The sequence below is a fragment of the Anopheles nili genome, unplaced genomic scaffold (assembly GCF_943737925.1).
Source record: "Anopheles nili unplaced genomic scaffold, idAnoNiliSN_F5_01 scaffold_5, whole genome shotgun sequence".
Lineage (NCBI taxonomy): Eukaryota > Metazoa > Arthropoda > Insecta > Diptera > Culicidae > Anopheles > Anopheles nili.
The window spans coordinates 132,501-142,500 of NW_026525527.1; positions in this window are offsets into that span (position 1 = coordinate 132,501).

Consider the following 10,000-nt stretch of genomic DNA (forward strand, 5'->3'; position numbering starts at 1 on the left):
CAAGCACGCGAAACAGCTTGCACGGGTGATGGACCACATTGGACGAGTGACGGTTACCGGTTACCAGTGGGTTAGCCATGTTGTAACGGGCTAAGAGGCCTGTTAAGCCAGAGTGTACGGAGTTCAGATGGCTAGGTGCGCACGCAGGCATCGAGGTTTTGATGGTTTGCGCAGAGTTGTAGCACGGCAGAGAGCGCGCCGGAGCAGTTTCAGTCCAATCGGACGATGCGCGGGTGTTTTACAGAACATTGAAAGTTGTATGGAAGAAAACCCCTGGAAGTATGCAATACATGGGAAAATACGAAATACTCTCGGATGGAGGTGTCTGAGAAGTTTGGCGTATATGAACGAAAGTTAGCCACGGTGGTGTTCTAACATCGGTGCTTGGGACGCAAAACCGTCGAACGCATGGTTTCGAGGCAATGTGCGAAAAACGGGCAAAATGGTGCACGAACAAAGGGGCACGCGCTATATCTGGCAGAAGGAGAACTCTGCGAGGTGTTGTGTGTATGGACGAAAAGTAGGCATTACGGAGTTGAGCAAACGCGCCGAAGACCGGGAATCGATATCTCCAACCGGCTGGTCGGTAGAGCGATTCCCAACACCCCATAGACACCGCAATGGGTGAAAATCGGCTAAGTCCCAATATGTACCTTCAGAGGGGCATATCTCGAAAACTTCTCGTCAGATCGGGGCCAAATTCACAGAGAAGACACATGTCGAGGAGTTGTTTCGGTTGAGCGATAGTGGTTTTTGGGTGAAAATGTACCCCTAAACCTTGTACAGAGAGGACCCCTTCCGTAGAGCAAAATCCTGAAGGTCGGGGTCGCGCAAGGGTCGACATGGGTCGAGGTGGACTATCATGCGAAACCACTTTTTTCGGTCCCTACGGTGCCCCTAGATGATGAAAAGTACAATCCGAGGTTGATTACGAACACTTTTGTGCACCCCCTTCCGTAGAGCAAAATCCTGAAGGTCGGGGTCGCACAAGTGTGCACCCCCTTCCGTAGAGCAAAATCCTGAAGGTCGGGGTCGCGCAAGGGTCGACATGGGTCGAGGTGGACTATCATGCGAAACCACTTTTTTCGGTCCCTACGGTGCCCCTAGATGATGAAAAGTACAATCCGAGGTTGATTACGAACACTTTTGTGCACCCCCTTCCGTAGAGCAAAATCCTGAAGGTCGGGGTTGCGCACAAGTAGACCCCCTTCCGTAGAGCAAAATCCTGAAGGTCGGGGTCGCGCAAGGGTCGACATGGGTCGAGGTGGACTATCATGCGAAACCACTTTTTTCGGTCCCTACGGTGCCCCTAGATGATGAAAAGTACAATCCGAGGTTGATTACGAACACTTTTGTGCACCCCCTTCCGTAGAGCAAAATCCTGAAGGTCGGGGTTGCGCACAAGTCGACCCCCTTCCGTAGAGCAAAATCCTGAAGGTCGGGGTCGCGCAAGGGTCGACATGGGTCGAGGTGGACTATCATGCGAAACCACTTTTTTCGGTCCCTACGGTGCCCCTAGATGATGAAAAGTACAATCCGAGGTTGATTACGAACACTTTTGTGCACCCCCTTCCGTAGAGCAAAATCCTGAAGGTCGGGGTTGCGCACAAGTAGACCCCCTTCCGTAGAGCAAAATCCTGAAGGTCGGGGTCGCGCAAGGGTCGACATGGGTCGAGGTGGACTATCATGCGAAACCACTTTTTTCGGTCCCTACGGTGCCCCTAGATGATGAAAAGTACAATCCGAGGTTGATTACGAACACTTTTGTGCACCCCCAAAAATGGCCAAAATCCTGAAGGTCCGGGTTCTCGGGGCGGTCGAGGCCCTCGGACGTGCACGAAAAGTCGGTACCCACGCCGAGCTTCAGAATTTGGTCTGCAGAGACTAAGTCCCAACCGAAACTGGCAACCCACAAAAGTATACCAAGGAGTGGTCGGATCGAGTTACAGTGTTCGAGAGTATTGACGAGGATGGTTATACGCAACTTTTTGCTAAAGGTGTCCAAGACCGTCAGACCCTTACTTACGGAGATATAAGACACGTGCGTGGTTGCTCGTGCCGAGCTTCAGAAATGTTGCTCCAGAGACTAAGTCCCAGAAAACCTTCCGACCCCAAAAACTCCCAGAAGGAGTCGTCGGATCGTTTCGCGATGTTCTAGTGAAATGTTCAGCTCGACGGAATGCAACTTTTACCTAAAGGGGTCCAAGACCGTCAGACGCTTAGGTACGGAGATACGGGCATGGGTCGGTTTTCCCCATACAAAATACCCCATGGAAAACTGCAAAACCCCAAAACAGGTCGAAGGAGTGGTCGGATCGTTTCGTGGTGTTCTAGTGAAATGTTCCATTCGATAGGGCGCAACTTTTTGCTAAAGGTGTCCAAGACCGTCAGACCCTTACTTACGGAGATATAAGACACGTGCGTGGTTGCTCGTGCCGAGCTTCAGAAATGTTGCTCCAGAGACTAAGTCCCAGAAAACCTTCCGACCCCAAAAACTCCCAGAAGGAGTCGTCGGATCGTTTCGCGATGTTCTAGTGAAATGTTCAGCTCGACGAAATGCAACTTTTACCTAAAGGGGTCCAAGACCGTCAGACGCTTAGGTACGGAGATACGGGCATGGGTCGGTTTTCCCCATACAAAATACCCCATGGAAAACTGCAAAACCCCAAAACAGGTCGAAGGAGTGGTCGGATCGTTTCGTGATGTTCTACTGACTTTTTAGGCTTACCGAGACACAACTTTCCGCAGAAGGGTGCAAAACTGTCAGACTCATAGTTTCGGAGATACAAGCATGGGTCATGTTTGCTCGTGCCGAGCTTCAGAATTTTCCATGGCCAAAAAGCCCTAGAATTTGACATTTCACTATTATAGGGAGGTATGGTTGTACTGAGTCGTCATAGAAAGTTTAGCCTCCTCATGTAAACTGACGATTCGATATCAGGGAGGTCGGGAGTTGTCGAAAAGAGACCCTAGGACCTAATACTAGACTCATGTAGTGGCAAGGTGTTTCGGCCCGTGGGTGACGGTTGTATGAAATTTGGGTGACGGCAACTACGACTGGTTCTGGTACCGGGAAGGTGTGTCCTGGTGTCCGGAGGCGTTTTAACGGTAGCTGGGCGGTCGGAACGGTGACCTAGGGTGGTTTTGGGTGAAATCAACTACCTCCACCGATGGTCAACCAGAGGCTAGTGGTAGATGGAAAACACCCTGGGAAGGTGTCCCAGGGCTCGGAGTAGCAGTAACAAGGGGTGCCGCTGTCTCTAGGTCGCGGAACCACTGTGCTTGCCTGCAACACAGTCCTAGGGAGAGCGGCCGAAAGGTTCCGCACGGTGACTTGCACCCACCGGGAATGGGGTCAAGTAGCCAAGAGGTGTCCAACCAAGGGTTAGTGGTACATGGAAAACACCCTGGGAAGGTGTCCCAGGGCTCGGAGTAGAGTGACTTGCACCCACCGGGAAAGGGGTCAAGTAGCCAAGAGGTGTCAGAACTCGTAGATCTTGAGGAGACGGTGCTTAGCACCGGCACGTTGTTACTTCTTGAGTGTTGTACGGCCATCCAACCTGGGTGGGAAGTACCGCGGTACCGGGTATACCCCGATCTCGCATCAAACGGTGAAACGAACAATACTAGTTGAGCTCGGCGTAATGTAGAGATGAGCGATGAACCAAACACGGAGAGTGCATAGGACCCGGAACGGTTAAAGGTTCCGCCGGTTCATGAGGAGGCGAAGCTAAGATGAGTCGGGAACAAACAAGGGGCCTGCCAGAGTGTCAGCTGGCGCGCTTCCGAGAGCTCCGCACGAGGTGCACGTGTGGAGCCGGGTGCCTGCGTCCAAGGAGAGAAGGGCGCAAGCAGCTAGGAGGCGGATCGGATCATGCCATCGAGAGTGCGAGTTGGCACAACGAGGTGACGTTGGTGCCTTCAACCGGGTGTTTACGGGCATAGAATCCAGATCAAGTTGTCCCATCGGTGGCGTAGTTAAATCGGGTGGTCCCCGGGGCTTTGCCCTAGGGACCGGTACACGGATAGAGAGAGAGAGTGAGAGAATTCTGGTTGATCCTACCAGTGATATACGCTTGTCTCAAAGGTTAAGCCATGCATGTCTAAGTACGAACTTCGTTGAAAGTGAAACCGCATAAGGCTCAGTATAACAGCTATAATTCACAAGATCATCCCCCCATCAGTTAGTTGGATAACTGTGGAAAAGCCAGAGCTAATACATGCAACATGCCGGGACCGACCCGCCTCGCGCGGGGAGGAACCGGTGCACTTATTAGTGAAACCAACCGCCCTCCGGGTGGCTTGAGTTGAAGTCTGGATAAGGATGCCGATCGTATGGTCGCTTGCGACCGACGACAGATCTTTCAAATGTCTGCCCTATCAACTATTGATGGTAGTGTAGAGGACTACCATGGTTGCGACGGGTAACGGGGAATCAGGGTTCGATTCCGGAGAGGGAGCCTGAGAAATGGCTACCACATCCAAGGAAGGCAGCAGGCGCGTAAATTACCCAATCCCGGCACGGGGAGGTAGTGACGAGAAATAACAATATGGACCTCTTTAACGATGGTCCATAATTGGAATGAGTTGAGCATAAATCCTTCAGCAAGGATCCAGTGGAGGGCAAGTCTGGTGCCAGCAGCCGCGGTAATTCCAGCTCCACTAGCGTATATTAAAGTTGTTGCGGTTAAAACGTTCGAAGTTGATTCTCCGTCCAGACTCGCGACCGCCGCGGGCACCCGGTTACCCGGGGCCGTCCGTGTGCGCGTCCGCGGCTGCGACTCACAATGGTGTGCCTGGGGCGGTACTCCGTGGCGGGTCAGTCGGGTAGCTAGTGGCATCCGCCGCCTCCCGGCGACCCAGCTCATGGTGCCCAGGGTGCTCGCGTTTACCTTGAACAAATTAGAGTGCTCACAGCAGGCTAGTACAAAGGCGTCCGGCCCTCCGGGTCGGCGTTGGCCGAGAATAATCTTGCATGGAATAATGGAACATGACCTCGGTCTTAGTCTTTCGTTGGTTTGTCTCCGGACCAAGAGGTAATGATTAACAGAAGTAGTTGGGGGCATTGGTATTACGGCGCGAGAGGTGAAATTCGTAGACCGTCGTAGGACCGACTGAAGCGAAAGCGTTTGCCATGGATGCTTTCATTAATCAAGAACGAAAGTTAGAGGATCGAAGGCGATTAGATACCGCCCTAGTTCTAACCGTAAACGATGCCAATTAGCAGTTGGGAGACGCTACCTTTAACTCGGTGCTCTCAGTCGCTTCCGGGAAACCAAAATCGGGTTCCGGGGGAAGTATGGTTGCAAAATTGAAACTTAAAGGAATTGACGGAAGGGCACCACCAGAAGTGGAGCTTGCAGTCGCGAGTGAGACCTCAACCAGAGCAGACGTGCCTCCGCGTCACTCTGTGGTAAGAGAAAATTTCTGTGAGTAAAATCGAGAAAAGTGATGAAATTCTGGCGTAAAAGTGTAGTAGAAGTGCTTTTTAAAGCAATTTCGGTGAAAATCTGGTGAAAAACGGGCGGAAAACTGCAAATTTCCACGGTAAAAGTGTGGCGTCATCGTGGCGTCATCCCGCCCATACAATTGTATGGGGAAATTTTGTGGCCGTAAAAAGACACCAAACTCCATGATTTTGGCGGATTTTCTGTGAGATAAACAATAAACAGTGGATACATTATCGTTTTCTGTAAGAAAACAGTGGAAAAACTAGTGGAAAACTGTGAAAAACAGTGAAAAAGGAGTTTCATATGAGTGAAAACTGCAATAAAGTGCTGTAAAATACCTCGTGGTCGGTCTGACAGGTCTAATGTCAGAGTGACAACTGCGGTAAAAGTGCAGTAAAATACCACGATAACTGCGATAAAAGTGCAGTAAAATACCGCTTGGGCAATCTGACAGGTCTAATGTCAGAGCGATTACTGCGGTAAAAGTGCAGTAAAATACCGCTTGGGCAGTCTGACAGGTCTAATGTCAGGGCGAGAGCTGCAATAATAATTGCTATAAATATCGTGTGGACAATTTGACATGTCATGTGTCAGAGCGAAAAGTGGGCGAAAGTTGCTATAAAATAAAGTGCTAGAAAAAACTGCTTGACTTTTACGACAGCTGGAAAAACTGCGCGAATATTTAGACAGTTCGTCTGTCAGAGTGATAATGGGCCAATCCCATTAAAGAACAACATGGAGCTGTTACGAAGATCCCGGCGGCTCGGGTCGGTGGAGGCGAGGGAGGAGGTGAATTCCCCGCTTTCCCCTTCTCATCAAATAGCAAAGTCGCCGAAGGTAGTACTGGAGCGACTGCCAGTAATACCTGAGGAGGCTGTAGAGACAGTGGCGGTTGATAAAACACCGCCAGCAGGAATGGAGGACCTTATGAAGCAGATCCGAAACCTGAGCGAGTCGGTCCGCTCGCTGACGGTACAGGTGGAAGAGCTGCGAAAAGAGAACGCCGCTCTGCATAAAAACAACAATGAGCTGAAGGCTGCAATGGCTGCAAAGGCCACCCCACAGGTGCCAAAACCTGTGGTGGCCGAAAAGCAGCCACAAGCAGAAGTGTTTCAACAGCCGCCGACCGATGCGGGTGACTGGCAGGAGGTGGCCAGTAAAAAGAAACAGAAGAAAAAGAAGAAGGCTGCGGTGACGCCAGCACCAGCAGCGGTGGTACCACCGGTGGTGGGAGGAAGCCATACCCTCCCACCTAAGAAAACAACCCCCCCTGGACAGTGGGTGAAGCCTGTCCAGGAGGAATGGAGGAAGAAAAAGCCAGTGAAGGGTCGAGAGAGTCGACCAGCGGCTCTAAGAGTAATCCCGGCGGAAGACGCCAGCTGGGAGGAGGTGTTCCGCTTGGCACGGCTGAACACCTCCTTAGCGGAGGTACGTACTGAGGTAGTCCGTACGGAGCGTACCCGGAGAGATCATCTGATCCTCCGGCTGAAGCAGAGCGCAGATGGCCCTCGAATGCGCGATCAGGTGTCAAAGGCCATTGGGTCACGCGGAGTGACCAGCCTTATCGCCGAGATGGCGTACATCACGGCGAACAACGTGGATCCGCTGGCGACGCCGGAGGAGGTGGCCGCTGAGATCAAATCTCAGTATGGTGTGGCCATCCCTCCCGAGAGTATCTCGCTACATGCGTACCCGAACGGCCTGCAGAGGTGCAGAGCACGGGTGCTGCGCAGTGAAGCCACGTTGCTGGACGGCAAGAAGCTCCGAGTCGGCTTCTGCCTCTCCACCGTGAAGGTAGTAGAGGAACTGAGGCGGAGTGCTCAAAGGTGCTTCCGGTGCCACGAGATCGGGCACCGATCCTTTGAGTGCAAAGGAACCGACAGATCGAATCGCTGTTTCCGCTGCGGTAACGAGGGCCATCGCGCAAGGGGCTGCAAGGCTCCGGCGTGCTGTGGAGTGTGCGGATTGGCACACCAGACCGGTGATCGGTCTTGTCGAGGAGCTCAGACTACACGTTCACACGTGTAATGCAGCTGAACTGCCAGCGACGCGCCGTCTCCCAAGACCTTGCGATCCAGCATGCGCGTGAGGATCGGGCGGACGTTGTCCTCCTGTCCGATCCGCATCGCGTGCCCACGAACAACGGGAACTGGATCGCAGATGAGTCTGGGAGTGTCGCAATTATAGCGACAGGTAGGTCGCCAGTTCAGAGAGTGCTAGCGACTGGAGTGCCGTGGGTGGCAGCAGCCGTCATTGACGGCGTGCTCTTCATCTGCTGCTACGTTCGGCCTCTAGTCAACGTTGAGCGCTTTGTGCAGGTGCTGGAAGCCATAGAAATGGTGGCAATGGGTCACCAGCGGATCGTCCTCGCTGGAGACTTCAACGCCAGCCATGAAGAGTGGGGCAGCCCTCGCTCGTCCGCCAAGGGCGAGGAGCTGCTGCTGACCTGCGAACGGCTAGGCTTGAAGGTGCTCAATCGCGGCGACACACCCACCTTCGTAGGGAACGGGGTTGCCAGCGAGAGCATAGTCGACGTATCCTTCGCCAGCCATGCCATCGCTGGTCCGGGCGATTGGGCGGTCAGCAGCCGGCCCACTCTGAGTGACCATCGAGCGGTTTGCTTCACCATCAGCGAAGCTAACAACAGCAACCGCGAGCACCAGGCACGGAGCGCGACAACAGAACACCGAGACCGATCACGGAACATCATGAGGTGGATGATCACCAGGTTCAGCCCGAACATCTTCGCTGAACTGTTGGTTGATCTCCGCCTTGATGAAATGGCGAAGGATGTGAAAGGGCTGATGAAGACCCTACGCGAGGCATGTAACGCCACAATGCCGAGGCAGCAGCCGGGCCTGGGAGCCAACCGCTCGGCCTTTTGGTGGAACCCTCAGCTGGCGGAGCTGAGGACTGCCTGTCAACGAGCCAGGGAAGCAGTGCAACAGGCAAGGGATCCGGAGCAGCGTGCTTGCCGAATGAACATGGCGCGCGTCGTGGAGCGCCAGTTCGAAGCGGAAATCCGGGCAAGCAAGCGTCGCTGCTTCCAGGATCTTATCAACGAGGCAGAGAGCAACATCTTCGGAGCCGGCTACAGGGTCGTGATGACTCGCTTGAGGGGAAGTCGAACACCGCCAGAGCGGGACCCTCAAGTGCTCGGCACCATCGTGGCGGAGCTGTTCCCCGAACACCCTGCGATGGAGTGGCCGGAACCATCACCGACGGCGGCGTCGACCATCCGCCCCGTCTCCGAGGACGAGCTGTTGGAGATCGCTGCTTCACTGAACCCGCGAAAGGCCCCGGGCATCGACGGGATTCCTAATGGCGCATTGACGGTGGCCATTCGGACGAGTCCTGGTACGTTCTGCCGGATATACCAGGACCTCATCGACAGAGCAGAATTCCCGGCGCAGTGGAAGCGCCAACGGTTGGTGCTATTGGCGAAACCGGGCAAACCACCGGGCCTGCCGTCATCATATAGGCCCCTATGCATGCTCGACACTGCCGCTAAAGTGTTTGAGCGCATAGTACTGAATCGGCTCAACGAGCACTTGGAGCAGGCCAACGCTCCCCGTCTCTCCCCCGCACAGTACGGTTTCCGTAGGGGGAGATCGACAGTGCAAGCCATTCAGGAGGTGGTGGCCCGAGGACAACGCGCCATGGCCTTTGGAAGAACCAACCGTCGGGATAAACGATGCCTCATGGTGGTAGCTTTGGACGTTGCCAACGCCTTCAACAGTGCCAGTTGGACGGCGATTGGCCAATGCCTGAAGGAGAAGCTGGTGCCGCAGCCGCTGCAAAGGCTCCTTCGGAGCTACTTCACCGGCCGCGTGCTGTGGTACGAGACCAGCAGGGGCATCGTTGCTCGTGACGTATCCGCAGGAGTGCCGCAGGGGTCGATCCTGGGACCGACCCTCTGGAACGTATTGTACGATGGCGTTTTAGGCTTGGAGCTGCCACCGGGCGTCGACATCATCGGGTACGCGGACGACATCGTCTTGACGGCTCCGGGTTGTACTCCCAGAGAGGCCGCTGCAGAGGCCGAAAAGGCTGTCCTGGTCATCAACCAGTGGATGGAGCGTCACCAACTCAAGCTCTCCGCCGGCAAAACTGAGATGGTGATGATCAGCAGCCTTCGTCAGGGACACCCGCGTATTCCGGTGGACATCTGCGGCACAATCGTCGAGTCGTCGAGGACCATCCGCTACCTCGGCGTCACGCTGGAGGATCACCTTAGCTGGAAACAGCACGTCGAGGCCGTGTCGCAAAAGGCTCTCCGTGTTGCGAAAGCAGTGACTGCACTGATGCAGAACCACGGTGGTCCCAAGCCAGCACAACGACGATTGCTCGCGGGTGTGGTGTCATCGGTCATCCGGTATGCGGCTCCAGTATGGCACAGCGCGACAAGCCTGCAGGCGTGTGCCAGGCTTCTCCAGCGATCGCAGCGGATCCCTGCGATTCGGACGGCCTGCGCATTCCGAACCGTCAGCCACAGTGTAGCAACAATCCTGGCCGGACTCATTCCCATCGGCCTGCTGGTGGAGGAGGAC